Source organism: Hyla sarda, unplaced genomic scaffold, assembly GCF_029499605.1.
Source record: "Hyla sarda isolate aHylSar1 unplaced genomic scaffold, aHylSar1.hap1 scaffold_204, whole genome shotgun sequence".
NCBI classification, from domain to species: Eukaryota; Metazoa; Chordata; class Amphibia; order Anura; family Hylidae; genus Hyla; species Hyla sarda.
The window spans coordinates 128073-151250 of record NW_026608702.1 but is presented as its reverse complement, the minus strand read 5'-3'; the positions used below and the strand labels follow the sequence as shown (position 1 = coordinate 151250).

Genomic DNA, 23178 nt, shown 5'->3' with positions numbered 1-23178 from the left:
GAATCTTTCTTTTTAACCCTGTAAGGGGGTGGTGCACTGTACCCGAAGATACTGCCATATCGGGTCAATGCATAGGGCGACGGAAGCAAGCTTCGAAATCGGCCCCCGTTCTCAAAAATCCATTTAATATATGGTCCCCAGATAGGGGACGTATCAGATATTAAACTGATAAGAACAGATACTACACTTGATCTTAGCCAAAAGGCCGAGAAGCGATAACCGTGAAAGGGGCGGGCCCAACAAGGTCCCCTTCATGGGCACTATCACTGCTTGCTGTCAGGGAGGCTGCCAGACAATTTTCCATGCACACTCTGGGCTGGGGGGCAGTCAACCACCAGTACACACAGCAGAACCTAAACCCATACCATTATTGCTAAGCAGCAAGACAGGGGCCCATTGCACTCCCACGGGGCCTTTTTAAATGCAATCCATAACCCGGATTTGCCAGGAACCCTTCTTACTCCTCCTACTTGCATGTGACACTGGGCTTAGGATCTGCATAGGAAACACACACACAAGCACACACCTACCTTTGTTGCCTGCAGATGCCTCCTTGGCTGTCCCCAAACGGTATCAAACCAACACCCACGGGAAGCTGTAAGCATAGAGGACATGCCTGCACCCCATTGGACTTACCTGTGTGGGTTAAATCCGGGTTATTTGACAACCTATGGCGGTGATGGTTCTGCTCAGGCAGAGCAGTGCTGATGCTCCTCATAAAGCTGTCGCTGCTGTGAAGGTTCTAGGTGACATCACAATCCCTATGGTTACATACACAACAAAGCTGGGTTGTTGTTGTTTACACTCTGCAAGGCCTGTGGAAGTGAGTGACATCATAGCACTGTAGTTCTGAGGGTTCTAGATGGATGCAACAATCTCCTGTTGCTTCTATGAAGGCCATAATAGACGACATCACCAAACAGCTCCATAGTCACATACACAGCAAAGGAGAGATGTTGTTTACACCTAGTGATGTCAGTGGTATTGAGTGACATCACAGCACAGTGCTAAGGCTCCTGGGCCTGGACACAGCAGCGGCTGCAATATCTCAACGGAGAATACGTTTATATATATGTGTGTGTGTGCGCGTATATATATATATATATATATATATATATATATATATATATATATTTCTCCGCCGAAATCACTTTTAAACCCATTTCCACCTTTTTTTCCCTTCTCTTCCTCTTACTTTTTTTTCACGTTTTTTTACGTTTTTCTCCTTTTCGCCTCTTTTCTGGGCGTATTATTCTTCTTTTTCTTCTTTTTTTTCGTCTAATGCATACCCCATCAGTGCAGCAATGCTTATTCAATACCGCCAGCAGATGGAGACACTGGGGGATAATTTTCTAAGGATTTATACTGATTTTTCCTGTCTGAATTTGTCGCACAGAAAGTTGCAGGCCAAATATGTGTGACATTTCTGCGACTTTAGCTTCTAGAGCATTTTTACAACATTATACATAGGTGCTGAATACATAAAAAGCGACTGTTCAGCGACAGACAAGTCGCATCGGCTGAAAGTAGGCCAGAATGTCAGTCCATGTTGGAGCAGGTTTAGATACAGTCTAAAGCATAGATCTCAAAGTCTGTGCACAGAATTTAGCAAGGGCCTCGCACCTTCTGATGCATCAGGTAGGTGCACTATAGCATAGCCTAACCCTCTGTACTTTGGTCTATATTGATGCGGGACATAGACAGCCAGCTGATGACCAATCCATTAGTGCAATGGATGGCTGGAAGCATTTGTCTTTGCCTTTGCAATACCACAGAAGCAATGCATGGTCAATGTACAGCAATGACACACCTGTGTGAACAGCCAGGAGACCCCCCCATGTTATGTTACATAGTTACATAGTTAGTACGGTCGAAAAAAGACATATGTCCATCAAGTTCAACCAGGGAATTAAGGGGTAGGGGTGTGGCGCGATATTGGGGAAGGGATGAGATTTTATATTTCTTCATAAGCATTAATCTTATTTTGTCAATTAGGAACATTCAGCACCCACCCGCTATCAAGGCAGCTGCCTATCATGTCATGCCCTACCTGCACAGGTGTGCTGGCTACTCAAATGATCCAATTAAGGAGGCCATTTAGTCAGCAGCAGCAGAAGTCCTGTGCCTGGACGCTCCAACAGCGGCCAGACACAAGCAGAAGCAGCAGAAGCAGCAGCAGCACCACCTTTTGTTTTTTGGCTGCAGCAGCAGCAGCAGCAGCAGCAGCAGCAGCAAGGCCCACAGGGCTGGCTAGCTGGCTAGCCAGCAAGCAGGTAGCAATGAAAGTAGGAATCTTTCTTTTTAACCCTGTAAGGGGGTGGTGCACTGTACCCGAAGATACTGCCATATCGGGTCAATGCATAGGGCGACGGAAGCAAGCTTCGAAATCGGCCCCCGTTCTCAAAAATCCATTTAATATATGGTCCCCAGATAGGGGACGTATCAGATATTAAACTGATAAGAACAGATACTACACTTGATCTTAGCCAAAAGGCCGAGAAGCGATAACCGTGAAAGGGGAGGGCCCAACAAGGTCCCCTTCATGGGCACTATCACTGCTTGCTGTCAGGGAGGCTGCCAGACAATTTTCCATGCACACTCTGGGCTGGGGGGCAGTCAACCACCAGTACACACAGCAGAACCTAAACCCATACCATTATTGCTAAGCAGCAAGACAGGGGCCCATTGCACTCCCACGGGGCCTTTTTAAATGCAATCCATAACCCGGATTTGCCAGGAACCCTTCTTACTCCTCCTACTTGCATGTGACACTGGGCTTAGGATCTGCATAGGAAACACACACACAAGCACACACCTACCTTTGTTGCCTGCAGATGCCTCCTTGGCTGTCCCCAAACGGTATCAAACCAACACCCACGGGAAGCTGTAAGCATAGAGGACATGCCTGCACCCCATTGGACTTACCTGTGTGGGTTAAATCCGGGTTATTTGACAACCTATGGCGGTGATGGTTCTGCTCAGGCAGAGCAGTGCTGATGCTCCTCATAAAGCTGTCGCTGCTGTGAAGGTTCTAGGTGACATCACAATCCCTATGGTTACATACACAACAAAGCTGGGTTGTTGTTGTTTACACTCTGCAAGGCCTGTGGAAGTGAGTGACATCATAGCACTGTAGTTCTGAGGGTTCTAGATGGATGCAACAATCTCCTGTTGCTTCTATGAAGGCCATAATAGACGACATCACCAAACAGCTCCATAGTCACATACACAGCAAAGGAGAGATGTTGTTTACACCTAGTGATGTCAGTGGTATTGAGTGACATCACAGCACAGTGCTAAGGCTCCTGGGCCTGGACACAGCAGCGGCTGCAATATCTCAACGGAGAATACGTTTATATATATGTGTGTGTGTGCGCGTATATATATATATATATATATATATATATATATATATATATATATTTCTACGCCGAAATCACTTTTAAACCCATTTCCACCTTTTTTTCCCTTCTCTTCCTCTTACTTTTTTTTCACGTTTTTTTACGTTTTTCTCCTTTTCGCCTCTTTTCTGGGCGTATTCTTCTTCTTTTTCTTCTTTTTTTTCGTCTAATGCATACCCCATCAGTGCAGCAATGCTTATTCAATACCGCCAGCAGATGGAGACACTGGGGGATAATTTTCTAAGGATTTATACTGATTTTTCCTGTCTGAATTTGTCGCACAGAAAGTTGCAGGCCAAATATGTGTGACATTTCTGCGACTTTAGCTTCTAGAGCATTTTTACAACATTATACATAGGTGCTGAATACATAAAAAGCGACTGTTCAGCGACAGACAAGTCGCATCGGCTGAAAGTAGGCCAGAATGTCAGTCCATGTTGGAGCAGGTTTAGATACAGTCTAAAGCATAGATCTCAAAGTCTGTGCACAGAATTTAGCAAGGGCCTCGCACCTTCTGATGCATCAGGTAGGTGCACTATAGCATAGCCTAACCCTCTGTACTTTGGTCTATATTGATGCGGGACATAGACAGCCAGCTGATGACCAATCCATTAGTGCAATGGATGGCTGGAAGCATTTGTCTTTGCCTTTGCAATACCACAGAAGCAATGCATGGTCAATGTACAGCAATGACACACCTGTGTGAACAGCCAGGAGACCCCCCCATGTTATGTTACATAGTTACATAGTTAGTACGGTCGAAAAAAGACATATGTCCATCAAGTTCAACCAGGGAATTAAGGGGTAGGGGTGTGGCGCGATATTGGGGAAGGGATGAGATTTTATATTTCTTCATAAGCATTAATCTTATTTTGTCAATTAGGAACATTCAGCACCCACCCGCTATCAAGGCAGCTGCCTATCATGTCATGCCCTACCTGCACAGGTGTGCTGGCTACTCAAATGATCCAATTAAGGAGGCCATTTAGTCAGCAGCAGCAGAAGTCCTGTGCCTGGACGCTCCAACAGCGGCCAGACACAAGCAGAAGCAGCAGAAGCAGCAGCAGCACCACCTTTTGTTTTTTGGCTGCAGCAGCAGCAGCAGCAGCAGCAGCAAGGCCCACAGGGCTGGCTAGCTGGCTAGCCAGCAAGCAGGTAGCAATGAAAGTAGGAATCTTTCTTTTTAACCCTGTAAGGGGGTGGTGCACTGTACCCGAAGATACTGCCATATCGGGTCAATGCATAGGGCGACGGAAGCAAGCTTCGAAATCGGCCCCCGTTCTCAAAAATCCATTTAATATATGGTCCCCAGATAGGGGACGTATCAGATATTAAACTGATAAGAACAGATACTACACTTGATCTTAGCCAAAAGGCCGAGAAGCGATAACCGTGAAAGGGGCGGGCCCAACAAGGTCCCCTTCATGGGCACTATCACTGCTTGCTGTCAGGGAGGCTGCCAGACAATTTTCCATGCACACTCTGGGCTGGGGGGCAGTCAACCACCAGTACACACAGCAGAACCTAAACCCATACCATTATTGCTAAGCAGCAAGACAGGGGCCCATTGCACTCCCACGGGGCCTTTTTAAATGCAATCCATAACCCGGATTTGCCAGGAACCCTTCTTACTCCTCCTACTTGCATGTGACACTGGGCTTAGGATCTGCATAGGAAACACACACACAAGCACACACCTACCTTTGTTGCCTGCAGATGCCTCCTTGGCTGTCCCCAAACGGTATCAAACCAACACCCACGGGAAGCTGTAAGCATAGAGGACATGCCTGCACCCCATTGGACTTACCTGTGTGGGTTAAATCCGGGTTATTTGACAACCTATGGCGGTGATGGTTCTGCTCAGGCAGAGCAGTGCTGATGCTCCTCATAAAGCTGTCGCTGCTGTGAAGGTTCTAGGTGACATCACAATCCCTATGGTTACATACACAACAAAGCTGGGTTGTTGTTGTTTACACTCTGCAAGGCCTGTGGAAGTGAGTGACATCATAGCACTGTAGTTCTGAGGGTTCTAGATGGATGCAACAATCTCCTGTTGCTTCTATGAAGGCCATAATAGACGACATCACCAAACAGCTCCATAGTCACATACACAGCAAAGGAGAGATGTTGTTTACACCTAGTGATGTCAGTGGTATTGAGTGACATCACAGCACAGTGCTAAGGCTCCTGGGCCTGGACACAGCAGCGGCTGCAATATCTCAACGGAGAATACGTTTATATATATGTGTGTGTGTGCGCGTATATATATATATATATATATATATATATATATATATATATATATTTCTCCGCCGAAATCACTTTTAAACCCATTTCCACCTTTTTTTCCCTTCTCTTCCTCTTACTTTTTTTTCACGTTTTTTTACGTTTTTCTCCTTTTCGCCTCTTTTCTGGGCGTATTATTCTTCTTTTTCTTCTTTTTTTTCGTCTAATGCATACCCCATCAGTGCAGCAATGCTTATTCAATACCGCCAGCAGATGGAGACACTGGGGGATAATTTTCTAAGGATTTATACTGATTTTTCCTGTCTGAATTTGTCGCACAGAAAGTTGCAGGCCAAATATGTGTGACATTTCTGCGACTTTAGCTTCTAGAGCATTTTTACAACATTATACATAGGTGCTGAATACATAAAAAGCGACTGTTCAGCGACAGACAAGTCGCATCGGCTGAAAGTAGGCCAGAATGTCAGTCCATGTTGGAGCAGGTTTAGATACAGTCTAAAGCATAGATCTCAAAGTCTGTGCACAGAATTTAGCAAGGGCCTCGCACCTTCTGATGCATCAGGTAGGTGCACTATAGCATAGCCTAACCCTCTGTACTTTGGTCTATATTGATGCGGGACATAGACAGCCAGCTGATGACCAATCCATTAGTGCAATGGATGGCTGGAAGCATTTGTCTTTGCCTTTGCAATACCACAGAAGCAATGCATGGTCAATGTACAGCAATGACACACCTGTGTGAACAGCCAGGAGACCCCCCCATGTTATGTTACATAGTTACATAGTTAGTACGGTCGAAAAAAGACATATGTCCATCAAGTTCAACCAGGGAATTAAGGGGTAGGGGTGTGGCGCGATATTGGGGAAGGGATGAGATTTTATATTTCTTCATAAGCATTAATCTTATTTTGTCAATTAGGAACATTCAGCACCCACCCGCTATCAAGGCAGCTGCCTATCATGTCATGCCCTACCTGCACAGGTGTGCTGGCTACTCAAATGATCCAATTAAGGAGGCCATTTAGTCAGCAGCAGCAGAAGTCCTGTGCCTGGACGCTCCAACAGCGGCCAGACACAAGCAGAAGCAGCAGAAGCAGCAGCAGCACCACCTTTTGTTTTTTGGCTGCAGCAGCAGCAGCAGCAGCAGCAGCAGCAGCAAGGCCCACAGGGCTGGCTAGCTGGCTAGCCAGCAAGCAGGTAGCAATGAAAGTAGGAATCTTTCTTTTTAACCCTGTAAGGGGGTGGTGCACTGTACCCGAAGATACTGCCATATCGGGTCAATGCATAGGGCGACGGAAGCAAGCTTCAAAATCGGCCCCCGTTCTCAAAAATCCATTTAATATATGGTCCCCAGATAGGGGACGTATCAGATATTAAACTGATAAGAACAGATACTACACTTGATCTTAGCCAAAAGGCCGAGAAGCGATAACCGTGAAAGGGGCGGGCCCAACAAGGTCCCCTTCATGGGCACTATCACTGCTTGCTGTCAGGGAGGCTGCCAGACAATTTTCCATGCACACTCTGGGCTGGGGGGCAGTCAACCACCAGTACACACAGCAGAACCTAAACCCATACCATTATTGCTAAGCAGCAAGACAGGGGCCCATTGCACTCCCACGGGGCCTTTTTAAATGCAATCCATAACCCGGATTTGCCAGGAACCCTTCTTACTCCTCCTACTTGCATGTGACACTGGGCTTAGGATCTGCATAGGAAACACACACACAAGCACACACCTACCTTTGTTGCCTGCAGATGCCTCCTTGGCTGTCCCCAAACGGTATCAAACCAACACCCACGGGAAGCTGTAAGCATAGAGGACATGCCTGCACCCCATTGGACTTACCTGTGTGGGTTAAATCCGGGTTATTTGACAACCTATGGCGGTGATGGTTCTGCTCAGGCAGAGCAGTGCTGATGCTCCTCATAAAGCTGTCGCTGCTGTGAAGGTTCTAGGTGACATCACAATCCCTATGGTTACATACACAACAAAGCTGGGTTGTTGTTGTTTACACTCTGCAAGGCCTGTGGAAGTGAGTGACATCATAGCACTGTAGTTCTGAGGGTTCTAGATGGATGCAACAATCTCCTGTTGCTTCTATGAAGGCCATAATAGACGACATCACCAAACAGCTCCATAGTCACATACACAGCAAAGGAGAGATGTTGTTTACACCTAGTGATGTCAGTGGTATTGAGTGACATCACAGCACAGTGCTAAGGCTCCTGGGCCTGGACACAGCAGCGGCTGCAATATCTCAACGGAGAATACGTTTATATATATGTGTGTGTGTGCGCGTATATATATATATATATATATATATATATATATATATATATATTTCTCCGCCGAAATCACTTTTAAACCCATTTCCACCTTTTTTTCCCTTCTCTTCCTCTTACTTTTTTTTCACGTTTTTTTACGTTTTTCTCCTTTTCGCCTCTTTTCTGGGCGTATTATTCTTCTTTTTCTTCTTTTTTTTCGTCTAATGCATACCCCATCAGTGCAGCAATGCTTATTCAATACCGCCAGCAGATGGAGACACTGGGGGATAATTTTCTAAGGATTTATACTGATTTTTCCTGTCTGAATTTGTCGCACAGAAAGTTGCAGGCCAAATATGTGTGACATTTCTGCGACTTTAGCTTCTAGAGCATTTTTACAACATTATACATAGGTGCTGAATACATAAAAAGCGACTGTTCAGCGACAGACAAGTCGCATCGGCTGAAAGTAGGCCAGAATGTCAGTCCATGTTGGAGCAGGTTTAGATACAGTCTAAAGCATAGATCTCAAAGTCTGTGCACAGAATTTAGCAAGGGCCTCGCACCTTCTGATGCATCAGGTAGGTGCACTATAGCATAGCCTAACCCTCTGTACTTTGGTCTATATTGATGCGGGACATAGACAGCCAGCTGATGACCAATCCATTAGTGCAATGGATGGCTGGAAGCATTTGTCTTTGCCTTTGCAATACCACAGAAGCAATGCATGGTCAATGTACAGCAATGACACACCTGTGTGAACAGCCAGGAGACCCCCCCATGTTATGTTACATAGTTACATAGTTAGTACGGTCGAAAAAAGACATATGTCCATCAAGTTCAACCAGGGAATTAAGGGGTAGGGGTGTGGCGCGATATTGGGGAAGGGATGAGATTTTATATTTCTTCATAAGCATTAATCTTATTTTGTCAATTAGGAACATTCAGCACCCACCCGCTATCAAGGCAGCTGCCTATCATGTCATGCCCTACCTGCACAGGTGTGCTGGCTACTCAAATGATCCAATTAAGGAGGCCATTTAGTCAGCAGCAGCAGAAGTCCTGTGCCTGGACGCTCCAACAGCGGCCAGACACAAGCAGAAGCAGCAGAAGCAGCAGCAGCACCATCTTTTGTTTTTTGGCTGCAGCAGCAGCAGCAGCAGCAGCAGCAGCAAGGCCCACAGGGCTGGCTAGCTGGCTAGCCAGCAAGCAGGTAGCAATGAAAGTAGGAATCTTTCTTTTTAACCCTGTAAGGGGGTGGTGCACTGTACCCGAAGATACTGCCATATCGGGTCAATGCATAGGGCGACGGAAGCAAGCTTCGAAATCGGCCCCCGTTCTCAAAAATCCATTTAATATATGGTCCCCAGATAGGGGACGTATCAGATATTAAACTGATAAGAACAGATAAGGTTTCAACAAAATTTTATTGAATAAATAAGAAACCATACAAAATTTAAAATGCAAAATAATAAAAGGTTCACAAAAGTTTTAAAATACAAATAATAAAACCAGTAATAAAAGGAGAAAAAATAAAAATGGCAGGATAAAACATTATACAAATGTCATAAAAACTGATTATACTGTTATTTCGTTCCATAGAGGCAGACACCACATGGATGCTGCCTCGCTGGCCCCCAACTGTTTCTTGTCTCTTAGGTAATAGATGTACATCTCACTCAGGGCCAGCTTTATACAGTTTTTAACATCAATAAAATCATGTTTAAAAAGTAAGATGTTCCTAACTTTCCAGATGGCATTTTTAAAACAATTAATAATCATCCAGCAGATCATCTGCTGTTTAAAATTGGGGCAGTTAAAAAGACCGTAAAAGACACATTCGTGATTAAAATCTTTTAGGCCGCAGGCCCACTTCAAAAGTGGGCCTACCTTCCTCCAAAGCTCCCGTGCAAAAGGGCAGTTCCAAAATATGTGCAGCACCGTTTCGTCCACTCCGCAGCCATCTCTCGGGCACTTGGCTCTCGCCACCAGTCCTCGCCTGTGCTGGAACTCACGAGTAGGGAGGCACTGGTGGACGATTGCCCAGGCAAGATCCCTGTGTACATTCGCCAGAAACTTCCCGTACACGTTCCGCCATACCTTTTTGGATCTTGCCTGTGTGAAATTGGACACTGCCAGGGTAACCTCACTCCGCCTGAGGACCTTTGATACCTTTCTCTGGTCCCCCAGTATGTCAGGCTCCAAATCTTGGAGACCTAGGAGCCTGACTGTCTTTTCCAACACCACATAATGTTTTGGGGGACACAGAAGCACCGGAGCGTTCAGAGGGATGCGCAACCATCTTTTAAAAACCATGCCCGCAGCGTACCTTAAAAAGCAGCTAAAAATGCCATCGGATTTAATAATTTTAAAACAGAAACAGAAATACTTTATGTAAAAGAAAGTAAAAAGGTTAGGAACATCTTTCCCGCCATTATCTTTACTTTTGTACATAAAATCACGCTTTAATTTCTCCATTTTTGAACCCCATAAAAAAGTAAAAACAATTCTAGTTACTTTTTTAATGTATAAAATAGATGGAGGAAATACCATGGCAATGTATAGCATAATAGGGAGTAAAACCATCTTTATTATTAAAATCTTCCCCTCCATGGTAAGGTTTCTAAGATTCCACATTAAAATCTTCTTCTCCATCTTAGCTATAGCTGAATCCCAGTTAGGGCTCCCATCATTGACCTGGTTAAAAACAATACCTAAAACTTTAATTTGATCCTGTTGCATTGTGACTCCTGGGGTGATGGATGAATCCCAGGAGCCAATATAAAAACAGTCACATTTATCTGTGTTTAGCTTAAAACCAGAGACCTCGCAGAAATAGCTGGTGTTCCTCAATGCCCCCCTCATGGATGGAGAGTCCGGGCACAGTATGGTGACATCATCCATGTACCCCAACACCTTTAGATGGGTCCCTCCTCCACCAGGTATCGGTACGCCTCTTACTACCCGGTCTTTTCTGAGGAGGGCCATCAGTGGTTCGATTGCGCAAATAAAAAGGAGTGGGGACAGGGGGCAGCCCTGTTTGACACCTGATAAAAGAGGAACACCGCTGGTTAAAAAGCCATTAACAGAGACTTGACTAAAACAGGATCGGTATAAAAGCATGATTCGGCTTAAAATCGTTTCAGGCACTGCCATCTTTTTAAGAACTAAAAACAGGTATTCATGGGAGACCCTATCAAAGGCTTTTTCAAAGTCTAAGGATAAAATTGCTACAGTTTGATTTCTATCCTTAAAATACCATAAAACATCTCTTAAAATATTTAGGGATTCAGCTATAGACCTTCCAGGTACCCCACAAACCTGATTTGGGTGAATTAATTTATGAATAAAAGGTTTAAAACGGACAGCTAATAACTTGGCTAAAACTTTATAATCGACATTTAAAAGTGTGATGGGGCGCCAATTTTTTAGCATATCCTTTTCACCCTTTTTAAAAAGTAATGATACAATCCCCCTCCTCCAGGAAGGGGGAAGTTCATTAACAATAAAAGTTTCTTTATACAATAAAACCATATCATCCTTTAAAATATCCCAAAAAGCTAAATAAAATTCGATGGGTAAACCATCTTCCCCAGGGGCCTTCCCACTAGAAAAACTTTTAAAAACAAATAAAAGTTCATCTAAGTTAAGATCACGGGATAAAACCTCCTGGTCTAAAACATCTAGCTTAAAATCAAGGGAATTAAGAACATGTTCTAAAAAGGATGGATTAAGATCTTTCTTATTAAAAAGAAGCTGGTAGAAGTTAAAAACTGCATCTAACATGCCTTTTGGAGTGGATTCACCCTCAAGGTTTTGGATGATATCCCTCCTATTCATCACTTTTTTAAAAAAGAAACGGGAACATTTCTCGCCCTCCTCCAGGTGTTTTATTTCAGTTTTAAGGTTTAAAATATCATTTTCTACATCCATACCAGCTTCTTTCAATTTAAAAAGTACATTTAAACGCATGTTAAGAACATAAAACCACTGTTTTTCCATTTTTGCCTTCTTCTTACCTGCTTTGATAAAAAAAAAATCTGATTTTAGATTTGGTGCCCTCCCACCAGTGCAAGCATAGGCTCGTGGGGTTTTCTTTGTGATTGCCAGCATTGGTAGGTCCGCACAAACTCCTCTTTTATTCTCAGGGTCCTCTAGGAGTGTGGTGTTTAATCTCCAGAGGCCCCTTTTTGCTTTTTTGCTCCCCCTCTAGCTCCAGGCCCACCAAGAGGAGCTTATGATCAGAGAAGATATTCTGCTCGAGCGTGCATTTCAGGGGTTTAAAAGCTCTAGAGGAAAAAATAAAATCGATTCTGGAGCTCACTCTTCCATTGGACCATGTGGCGCCCGGGTCCTCCGGCAAGAGATCCTTCCAGCAATCTTTCAAATTAAAATCATCAATAAAATTTTTAAGCAGGTAAGAAGTGCGGTCTTTACGATTAATATCCCCACCCTGCCGGTGTTCCCCATCACGTATGCAGTTAAAATCACCTCCCCACCAGCAGGGGGGAAGACCCAACACAAAACAGTGGTAAAATTTCAAAATAGTTCTGCCCGCTCCTGTTTATCAGGAGGGGGCATACACATTTAAAACACGAATTAAAAGTCCATTAAAATATAGATGAATTAAAAGAGCTCTGCCAGGCACAATCTCAGTTACTGTATGAATAGAAAAGGACTGGCCTCGGCAGAGCAGCCCAACACCCACAGAACGACAGTCATTTGCACCGGACCATATGGATGGGCCCAGCTTCCAGTCTTCTTTTAAGTCTTTATAGTCCATTTTACTAGGGATTCCACATTCTTGTAGCAGGCAAAGGGTCAAAGTCACATGTCTCTAGATAAGAAAAATAAAGCAGCCCTGCGATCAGGGCTCTTTAAGGACCTCACATTGAGTGAGGCAATTTTTACAGGGATAGGCATAGTTTATGGAGAGTCCGTGCTTGGAGAATCAAAGTCAATAATAAGCTGCGTACCGTCATCCCCCGCCTGCGGGGTCATCAGCTCCTTGATGTTCTGAGGGTCGGAGCTTGAGATCGATGATGCCCCGACCCTGAGCTCGCTCTCGTCCGAACTACGGCACGCCGCTTTCCTTTGAATGTCTTCCTCTTCTTCTTCTCTTTGTCTTTTAAATGTCACACTGCTGTCCATATCCTCTGTGTTGCTCTCACTCGATGTAATCTCTGGCCCCCCGGCTGATGGATCTGCGTCTTCTTTCATCATTTGACGACTGGAACTGCTGCACAGGGGCCTGTGAGGCCTCTTTTCCGGAACTCCTTTGCCGCTACCTTGGGAAGTTTTCATCGCTTGTTCCCCCAGCAAGCGTTGCTGAGGACTGTTGCTCCAACTTCCCCATCTCGATCGAGACGATGGCCAGTTTTTACCCCACCGGGTCCATTGCTGGCGGGCAGGGCAGCAAACCCTGGTTTGGCGCCACTTGTCTTCTTGGCCCTGTCCTGTATAGGCGGAGTAACAGGACCGGGCTCAGACCTGGCCACCTGGCTCCCCTTCCGGCGGGCTTTCACCGGGGCCTCTTCGTCCGGGAGCAGGGCGACCCTGGGCCAAGCCAGTACCTGGCTTATGCTTGCAATTTTGGGTCCACTTTTGCCCCCACCGAGGCCCGTCGGCTGCCACCCGCCACAGGTGAGCCCCCTTTCAGAAGTTTCGGCGGGCTCTTGAGCCAGGTAGGAAGTCGATCGACGTCTTTCAATTTCCCGGGCAGTAAACTCGATCACCCGCCCGGGCTTCGTGGAATCCCCATGGCCTCCCCCTAGCACTACCACCGGTGGGCCCCCCGATGGAGCACCAGAGGTCTTGGGCCTGGACCCATCAGTACCTGCCATCTGGGGTTTGGGCATCTTAAAAAAGGACGTCTTTTGTCCTGTCCCCTCTTTGGGTGGGCCCAGCCTTGACCCACCCATCGTAGTTTTTGCTTTATGGGGACAGGAATTAAAATCGTGTTTTTCCTCTCCGCAGAGGTTGCACCTTATCGTATATGGCTACATCTTGAGGCTATGTGACCTTCTTGGCCACACCTATTGCAGCGAATCACACGCTCCGCGCCGCAGGTCTCCTGGGTGTGGCCACAAACCTCAAGCAATTTCGGCAATACATAGGCATTTGAGGATAGAACAGGAAGCCCCGAACTCTCCCGATGGCAAAATTTGCGGGGCGGATGGCAAAAGACCCCCAATACCACCGGGATCCTTACGGAGCTTGACCCTCCAGAACTATCCTCTTGCCGTTCCAGACACCGCACGGAGTTCAAGATTTTTGTTTGCGAATCGCACCTCTTCGCCAGTATCGCCGAAGAAAAGTGGCTATATCCTCCGTGGTCACACATGAGGGCTGTGCATAGCCACCACCAACGGTATATGTTCCTCACCATAGAGGAACTGGAACGAAAGACCGTCGAGTCGATCGTCCCTCTGGTCCGCACCAGACAAGGCTTGCATAGATGTTATCGCAAACACGCCGTGGCCGTGAAGGTGACGGTATATACAGGCACGGCTTTCCTGGTCATTTAGACACAGGATGTCCTCCGCTATTGAGGCGGAAGTAGTCAAGAAGAATCACCTCCGCAATGAAGCGGAGGTTCTTCAACTGACGATGGCTCTCCGACACCTCTATGCGGATGGTATTTCGCATCGACATTTCCCCAGAGGGTGAAAGCCCAGGAGAACTGGCATCTTCCACACCCAGGGACTAAGCCCCCTTCCCCAATAGCAGCAGGGGGCTCGGAATCCCGCTATAAGAAGCGGAACCCTTACTCCAAGGCAGAGGTCGGGGGTACCCTAGGTGCTTCCGAAGCTACAGGTAACGCTCAACGTACCGAAAAATGCCTTCTGAGACACAAGGTCCCAGAGACAGGGGGATCGCAACCCGTTGTCCGTGGACTAAGCCCGCTCCCCAATAGCAGCAAGGGGGTGAAGTCCCTCCGTAAGGAGAGACAATCCCCCAAGGCCGAGAAGCGGGGTACCACAGACACCTTCCGACCAGACCAAATGCAGATACTACACTTGATCTTAGCCAAAAGGCCGAGAAGCGATAACCGTGAAAGGGGCGGGCCCAACAAGGTCCCCTTCATGGGCACTATCACTGCTTGCTGTCAGGGAGGCTGCCAGACAATTTTCCATGCACACTCTGGGCTGGGGGGCAGTCAACCACCAGTACACACAGCAGAACCTAAACCCATACCATTATTGCTAAGCAGCAAGACAGGGGCCCATTGCACTCCCACGGGGCCTTTTTAAATGCAATCCATAACCCGGATTTGCCAGGAACCCTTCTTACTCCTCCTACTTGCATGTGACACTGGGCTTAGGATCTGCATAGGAAACACACACACAAGCACACACCTACCTTTGTTGCCTGCAGATGCCTCCTTGGCTGTCCCCAAACGGTATCAAACCAACACCCACGGGAAGCTGTAAGCATAGAGGACATGCCTGCACCCCATTGGACTTACCTGTGTGGGTTAAATCCGGGTTATTTGACAACCTATGGCGGTGATGGTTCTGCTCAGGCAGAGCAGTGCTGATGCTCCTCATAAAGCTGTCGCTGCTGTGAAGGTTCTAGGTGACATCACAATCCCTATGGTTACATACACAACAAAGCTGGGTTGTTGTTGTTTACACTCTGCAAGGCCTGTGGAAGTGAGTGACATCATAGCACTGTAGTTCTGAGGGTTCTAGATGGATGCAACAATCTCCTGTTGCTTCTATGAAGGCCATAATAGACGACATCACCAAACAGCTCCATAGTCACATACACAGCAAAGGAGAGATGTTGTTTACACCTAGTGATGTCAGTGGTATTGAGTGACATCACAGCACAGTGCTAAGGCTCCTGGGCCTGGACACAGCAGCGGCTGCAATATCTCAACGGAGAATACGTTTATATATATGTGTGTGTGTGCGCGTATATATATATATATATATATATATATATATATATATATATATATTTCTCCGCCGAAATCACTTTTAAACCCATTTCCACCTTTTTTTCCCTTCTCTTCCTCTTACTTTTTTTTCACGTTTTTTTACGTTTTTCTCCTTTTCGCCTCTTTTCTGGGCGTATTATTCTTCTTTTTCTTCTTTTTTTTCGTCTAATGCATACCCCATCAGTGCAGCAATGCTTATTCAATACCGCCAGCAGATGGAGACACTGGGGGATAATTTTCTAAGGATTTATACTGATTTTTCCTGTCTGAATTTGTCGCACAGAAAGTTGCAGGCCAAATATGTGTGACATTTCTGCGACTTTAGCTTCTAGAGCATTTTTACAACATTATACATAGGTGCTGAATACATAAAAAGCGACTGTTCAGCGACAGACAAGTCGCATCGGCTGAAAGTAGGCCAGAATGTCAGTCCATGTTGGAGCAGGTTTAGATACAGTCTAAAGCATAGATCTCAAAGTCTGTGCACAGAATTTAGCAAGGGCCTCGCACCTTCTGATGCATCAGGTAGGTGCACTATAGCATAGCCTAACCCTCTGTACTTTGGTCTATATTGATGCGGGACATAGACAGCCAGCTGATGACCAATCCATTAGTGCAATGGATGGCTGGAAGCATTTGTCTTTGCCTTTGCAATACCACAGAAGCAATGCATGGTCAATGTACAGCAATGACACACCTGTGTGAACAGCCAGGAGACCCCCCCATGTTATGTTACATAGTTACATAGTTAGTACGGTCGAAAAAAGACATATGTCCATCAAGTTCAACCAGGGAATTAAGGGGTAGGGGTGTGGCGCGATATTGGGGAAGGGATGAGATTTTATATTTCTTCATAAGCATTAATCTTATTTTGTCAATTAGGAACATTCAGCACCCACCCGCTATCAAGGCAGCTGCCTATCATGTCATGCCCTACCTGCACAGGTGTGCTGGCTACTCAAATGATCCAATTAAGGAGGCCATTTAGTCAGCAGCAGCAGAAGTCCTGTGCCTGGACGCTCCAACAGCGGCCAGACACAAGCAGAAGCAGCAGAAGCAGCAGCAGCACCACCTTTTGTTTTTTGGCTGCAGCAGCAGCAGCAGCAGCAAGGCCCACAGGGCTGGCTAGCTGGCTAGCCAGCAAGCAGGTAGCAATGAAAGTAGGAATCTTTCTTTTTAACCCTGTAAGGGGGTGGTGCACTGTACCCGAAGATACTGCCATATCGGGTCAATGCATAGGGCGACGGAAGCAAGCTTCGAAATCGGCCCCCGTTCTCAAAAATCCATTTAATATATGGTCCCCAGATAGGGGACGTATCAGATATTAAACTGATAAGAACAGATACTACACTTGATCTTAGCCAAAAGGCCGAGAAGCGATAACCGTGAAAGGGGCGGGCCCAACAAGGTCCCCTTCATGGGCACTATCACTGCTTGCTGTCAGGGAGGCTGCCAGACAATTTTCCATGCACACTCTGGGCTGGGGGGCAGTCAACCACCAGTACACACAGCAGAACCTAAACCCATACCATTATTGCTAAGCAGCAAGACAGGGGCCCATTGCACTCCCACGGGGCCTTTTTAAATGCAATCCATAACCCGGATTTGCCAGGAACCCTTCTTACTCCTCCTACTTGCATGTGACACTGGGCTTAGGATCTGCATAGGAAACACACACACAAGCACACACCTACCTTTGTTGCCTGCAGATGCCTCCTTGGCTGTCCCCAAACGGTATCAAACCAACACCCACGGGAAGCTGTAAGCATAGAGGACATGCCTGCACCCCATTGGACTTACCTGTGTGGGTTAAATCCGGGTTATTTGACAACCTATGGCGGTGATGGTTCTGCTCAGGCAGAGCAGTGCTGATGCTCCTCATAAAGCTGTCGCTGCTGTGAAGGTTCTAGGTGACATCACAATCCCTATGGTTACATACACAACAAAGCTGGGTTGTTGTTGTTTACACTCTGCAAGGCCTGTGGAAGTGAGTGACATCATAGCACTGTAGTTCTGAGGGTTCTAGATGGATGCAACAATCTCCTGTTGCTTCTATGAAGGCCATAATAGACGACATCACCAAACAGCTCCATAGTCACATACACAGCAAAGGAGAGATGTTGTTTACACCTAGTGATGTCAGTGGTATTGAGTGACATCACAGCACAGTGCTAAGGCTCCTGGGCCTGGACACAGCAGCGGCTGCAATATCTCAACGGAGAATACGTTTATATATATGTGTGTGTGTGCGCGTATATATATATATATATATATATATATATATATATATATATATATATTTCTCCGCCGAAATCACTTTTAAACCCATTTCCACCTTTTTTTCCCTTCTCTTCCTCTTACTTTTTTTTCACGTTTTTTTACGTTTTTCTCCTTTTCGCCTCTTTTCTGGGCGTATTATTCTTCTTTTTCTTCTTTTTTTTCGTCTAATGCATACCCCATCAGTGCAGCAATGCTTATTCAATACCGCCAGCAGATGGAGACACTGGGGGATAATTTTCTAAGGATTTATACTGATTTTTCCTGTCTGAATTTGTCGCACAGAAAGTTGCAGGCCAAATATGTGTGACATTTCTGCGACTTTAGCTTCTAGAGCATTTTTACAACATTATACATAGGTGCTGAATACATAAAAAGCGACTGTTCAGCGACAGACAAGTCGCATCGGCTGAAAGTAGGCCAGAATGTCAGTCCATGTTGGAGCAGGTTTAGATACAGTCTAAAGCATAGATCTCAAAGTCTGTGCACAGAATTTAGCAAGGGCCTCGCACCTTCTGATGCATCAGGTAGGTGCACTATAGCATAGCCTAACCCTCTGTACTTTGGTCTATATTGATGCGGGACATAGACAGCCAGCTGATGACCAATCCATTAGTGCAATGGATGGCTGGAAGCATTTGTCTTTGCCTTTGCAATACCACAGAAGCAATGCATGGTCAATGTACAGCAATGACACACCTGTGTGAACAGCCAGGAGACCCCCCCATGTTATGTTACATAGTTACATAGTTAGTACGGTCGAAAAAAGACATATGTCCATCAAGTTCAACCAGGGAATTAAGGGGTAGGGGTGTGGCGCGATATTGGGGAAGGGATGAGATTTTATATTTCTTCATAAGCATTAATCTTATTTTGTCAATTAGGAACATTCAGCACCCACCCGCTATCAAGGCAGCTGCCTATCATGTCATGCCCTACCTGCACAGGTGTGCTGGCTACTCAAATGATCCAATTAAGGAGGCCATTTAGTCAGCAGCAGCAGAAGTCCTGTGCCTGGACGCTCCAACAGCGGCCAGACACAAGCAGAAGCAGCAGAAGCAGCAGCAGCACCACCTTTTGTTTTTTGGCTGCAGCAGCAGCAGCAGCAGCAGCAGCAGCAAGGCCCACAGGGCTGGCTAGCTGGCTAGCCAGCAAGCAGGTAGCAATGAAAGTAGGAATCTTTCTTTTTAACCCTGTAAGGGGGTGGTGCACTGTACCCGAAGATACTGCCATATCGGGTCAATGCATAGGGCGACGGAAGCAAGCTTCGAAATCGGCCCCCGTTCTCAAAAATCCATTTAATATATGGTCCCCAGATAGGGGACGTATCAGATATTAAACTGATAAGAACAGATACTACACTTGATCTTAGCCAAAAGGCCGAGAAGCGATAACCGTGAAAGGGGCGGGCCCAACAAGGTCCCCTTCATGGGCACTATCACTGCTTGCTGTCAGGGAGGCTGCCAGACAATTTTCCATGCACACTCTGGGCTGGGGGGCAGTCAACCACCAGTACACACAGCAGAACCTAAACCCATACCATTATTGCTAAGCAGCAAGACAGGGGCCCATTGCACTCCCACGGGGCCTTTTTAAATGCAATCCATAACCCGGATTTGCCAGGAACCCTTCTTACTCCTCCTACTTGCATGTGACACTGGGCTTAGGATCTGCATAGGAAACACACACACAAGCACACACCTACCTTTGTTGCCTGCAGATGCCTCCTTGGCTGTCCCCAAACGGTATCAAACCAACACCCACGGGAAGCTGTAAGCATAGAGGACATGCCTGCACCCCATTGGACTTACCTGTGTGGGTTAAATCCGGGTTATTTGACAACCTATGGCGGTGATGGTTCTGCTCAGGCAGAGCAGTGCTGATGCTCCTCATAAAGCTGTCGCTGCTGTGAAGGTTCTAGGTGACATCACAATCCCTATGGTTACATACACAACAAAGCTGGGTTGTTGTTGTTTACACACTGCAAGGCCTGTGGAAGTAGTGACATCATAGCACTGTAGTTCTGAGGGTTCTAGATGGATGCAACAATCTCCTGTTGCTTCTATGAAGGCCGTAATAGACGACATCACCAAACAGCTCCATAGTCACATACACAGCAAAGGAGAGATGTTGTTTACACCTAGTGATGTCAGTGGTATTGAGTGACATCACAGCACAGTGCTAAGGCTCCTGGGCCTGGACACAGCAGCGGCTGCAATATCTCAACGGAGAATATGTTTATATATATGTGTGTGTGTGCGCGTATATATATATATATATATATATATATATATATATATATATATATTTCTCCGCCGAAATCACTTTTAAACCCATTTCCACCTTTTTTTCCCTTCTCTTCCTCTTACTTTTTTTTCACGTTTTTTTACGTTTTTCTCCTTTTCGCCTCTTTTCTGGGCGTATTATTCTTCTTTTTCTTCTTTTTTTTCGTCTAATGCATACCCCATCAGTGCAGCAATGCTTATTCAATACCGCCAGCAGATGGAGACACTGGGGGATAATTTTCTAAGGATTTATACTGATTTTTCCTGTCTGAATTTGTCGCACAGAAAGTTGCAGGCCAAATATGTGTGACATTTCTGCGACTTTAGCTTCTAGAGCATTTTTACAACATTATACATAGGTGCTGAATACATAAAAAGCGACTGTTCAGCGACAGACAAGTCGCATCGGCTGAAAGTAGGCCAGAATGTCAGTCCATGTTGGAGCAGGTTTAGATACAGTCTAAAGCATAGATCTCAAAGTCTGTGCACAGAATTTAGCAAGGGCCTCGCACCTTCTGATGCATCAGGTAGGTGCACTATAGCATAGCCTAACCCTCTGTACTTTGGTCTATATTGATGCGGGACATAGACAGCCAGCTGATGACCAATCCATTAGTGCAATGGATGGCTGGAAGCATTTGTCTTTGCCTTTGCAATACCACAGAAGCAATGCATGGTCAATGTACAGCAATGACACACCTGTGTGAACAGCCAGGAGACCCCCCCATGTTATGTTACATAGTTACATAGTTAGTACGGTCGAAAAAAGACATATGTCCATCAAGTTCAACCAGGGAATTAAGGGGTAGGGGTGTGGCGCGATATTGGGGAAGGGATGAGATTTTATATTTCTTCATAAGCATTAATCTTATTTTGTCAATTAGGAACATTCAGCACCCACCCGCTATCAAGGCAGCTGCCTATCATGTCATGCCCTACCTGCACAGGTGTGCTGGCTACTCAAATGATCCAATTAAGGAGGCCATTTAGTCAGCAGCAGCAGAAGTCCTGTGCCTGGACGCTCCAACAGCGGCCAGACACAAGCAGAAGCAGCAGAAGCAGCAGCAGCACCACCTTTTGTTTTTTGGCTGCAGCAGCAGCAGCAGCAGCAGCAGCAAGGCCCACAGGGCTGGCTAGCTGGCTAGCCAGCAAGCAGGTAGCAATGAAAGTAGGAATCTTTCTTTTTAACCCTGTAAGGGGGTGGTGCACTGTACCCGAAGATACTGCCATATCGGGTCAATGCATAGGGCGACGGAAGCAAGCTTCGAAATCGGCCCCCGTTCTCAAAAATCCATTTAATATATGGTCCCCAGATAGGGGACGTATCAGATATTAAACTGATAAGAACAGATACTACACTTGATCTTAGCCAAAAGGCCGAGAAGCGATAACCGTGAAAGGGGCGGGCCCAACAAGGTCCCCTTCATGGGCACTATCACTGCTTGCTGTCAGGGAGGCTGCCAGACAATTTTCCATGCACACTCTGGGCTGGGGGGCAGTCAACCACCAGTACACACAGCAGAACCTAAACCCATACCATTATTGCTAAGCAGCAAGACAGGGGCCCATTGCACTCCCACGGGGCCTTTTTAAATGCAATCCATAACCCGGATTTGCCAGGAACCCTTCTTACTCCTCCTACTTGCATGTGACACTGGGCTTAGGATCTGCATAGGAAACACACACACAAGCACACACCTACCTTTGTTGCCTGCAGATGCCTCCTTGGCTGTCCCCAAACGGTATCAAACCAACACCCACGGGAAGCTGTAAGCATAGAGGACATGCCTGCACCCCATTGGACTTACCTGTGTGGGTTAAATCCGGGTTATTTGACAACCTATGGCGGTGATGGTTCTGCTCAGGCAGAGCAGTGCTGATGCTCCTCATAAAGCTGTCGCTGCTGTGAAGGTTCTAGGTGACATCACAATCCCTATGGTTACATACACAACAAAGCTGGGTTGTTGTTGTTTACACTCTGCAAGGCCTGTGGAAGTGAGTGACATCATAGCACTGTAGTTCTGAGGGTTCTAGATGGATGCAACAATCTCCTGTTGCTTCTATGAAGGCCATAATAGACGACATCACCAAACAGCTCCATAGTCACATACACAGCAAAGGAGAGATGTTGTTTACACCTAGTGATGTCAGTGGTATTGAGTGACATCACAGCACAGTGCTAAGGCTCCTGGGCCTGGACACAGCAGCGGCTGCAATATCTCAACGGAGAATACGTTTATATATATGTGTGTGTGTGCGCGTATATATATATATATATATATATATATATATATATATATATTTCTCCGCCGAAATCACTTTTAAACCCATTTCCACCTTTTTTTCCCTTCTCTTCCTCTTACTTTTTTTTCACGTTTTTTTACGTTTTTCTCCTTTTCGCCTCTTTTCTGGGCGTATTATTCTTCTTTTTCTTCTTTTTTTTCGTCTAATGCATACCCCATCAGTGCAGCAATGCTTATTCAATACCGCCAGCAGATGGAGACACTGGGGGATAATTTTCTAAGGATTTATACTGATTTTTCCTGTCTGAATTTGTCGCACAGAAAGTTGCAGGCCAAATATGTGTGACATTTCTGCGACTTTAGCTTCTAGAGCATTTTTACAACATTATACATAGGTGCTGAATACATAAAAAGCGACTGTTCAGCGACAGACAAGTCGCATCGGCTGAAAGTAGGCCAGAATGTCAGTCCATGTTGGAGCAGGTTTAGATACAGTCTAAAGCATAGATCTC

General features: G+C 46.0%; 8 non-coding genes and 1 pseudogene across 8 annotated transcripts; all 9 read right to left on the bottom strand.

Moving 5' to 3' along the window:
* Positions 1-26: 26 nt before the first annotated feature.
* On the bottom strand, positions 27-217 carry LOC130318056 (U2 spliceosomal RNA). Its single transcript, XR_008865028.1, has one exon. It is a non-coding gene; the product is annotated as a U2 spliceosomal RNA (small nuclear RNA).
* Positions 218-2315: 2098 nt separating this feature from the next.
* Positions 2316-2506, bottom strand: LOC130318055 (U2 spliceosomal RNA). Its single transcript, XR_008865027.1, has one exon. It is a non-coding gene; the product is annotated as a U2 spliceosomal RNA (small nuclear RNA).
* A 2092-nt stretch (positions 2507-4598) lies between these two features.
* On the bottom strand, positions 4599-4789 carry LOC130318054 (U2 spliceosomal RNA). The gene has a single exon (XR_008865026.1). It is a non-coding gene; the product is annotated as a U2 spliceosomal RNA (small nuclear RNA).
* A 2098-nt stretch (positions 4790-6887) lies between these two features.
* On the bottom strand, positions 6888-7078 carry LOC130317982 (U2 spliceosomal RNA). Its single transcript, XR_008864979.1, has one exon. It is a non-coding gene; the product is annotated as a U2 spliceosomal RNA (small nuclear RNA).
* A 2093-nt stretch (positions 7079-9171) lies between these two features.
* Positions 9172-9357, bottom strand: LOC130317994 (U2 spliceosomal RNA). Its single transcript, XR_008864989.1, has one exon. It is a non-coding gene; the product is annotated as a U2 spliceosomal RNA (small nuclear RNA).
* A 5529-nt stretch (positions 9358-14886) lies between these two features.
* On the bottom strand, positions 14887-14965 carry LOC130318023 (U2 spliceosomal RNA; annotated as a pseudogene).
* Positions 14966-17051: 2086 nt separating this feature from the next.
* Positions 17052-17242, bottom strand: LOC130318053 (U2 spliceosomal RNA). Its single transcript, XR_008865025.1, has one exon. It is a non-coding gene; the product is annotated as a U2 spliceosomal RNA (small nuclear RNA).
* Positions 17243-19339: 2097 nt separating this feature from the next.
* LOC130318052 (U2 spliceosomal RNA) lies at positions 19340-19530 on the bottom strand. The gene has a single exon (XR_008865024.1). It is a non-coding gene; the product is annotated as a U2 spliceosomal RNA (small nuclear RNA).
* Positions 19531-21621: 2091 nt separating this feature from the next.
* Positions 21622-21812, bottom strand: LOC130318050 (U2 spliceosomal RNA). The gene has a single exon (XR_008865023.1). It is a non-coding gene; the product is annotated as a U2 spliceosomal RNA (small nuclear RNA).
* Positions 21813-23178: the final 1366 nt, after the last annotated feature.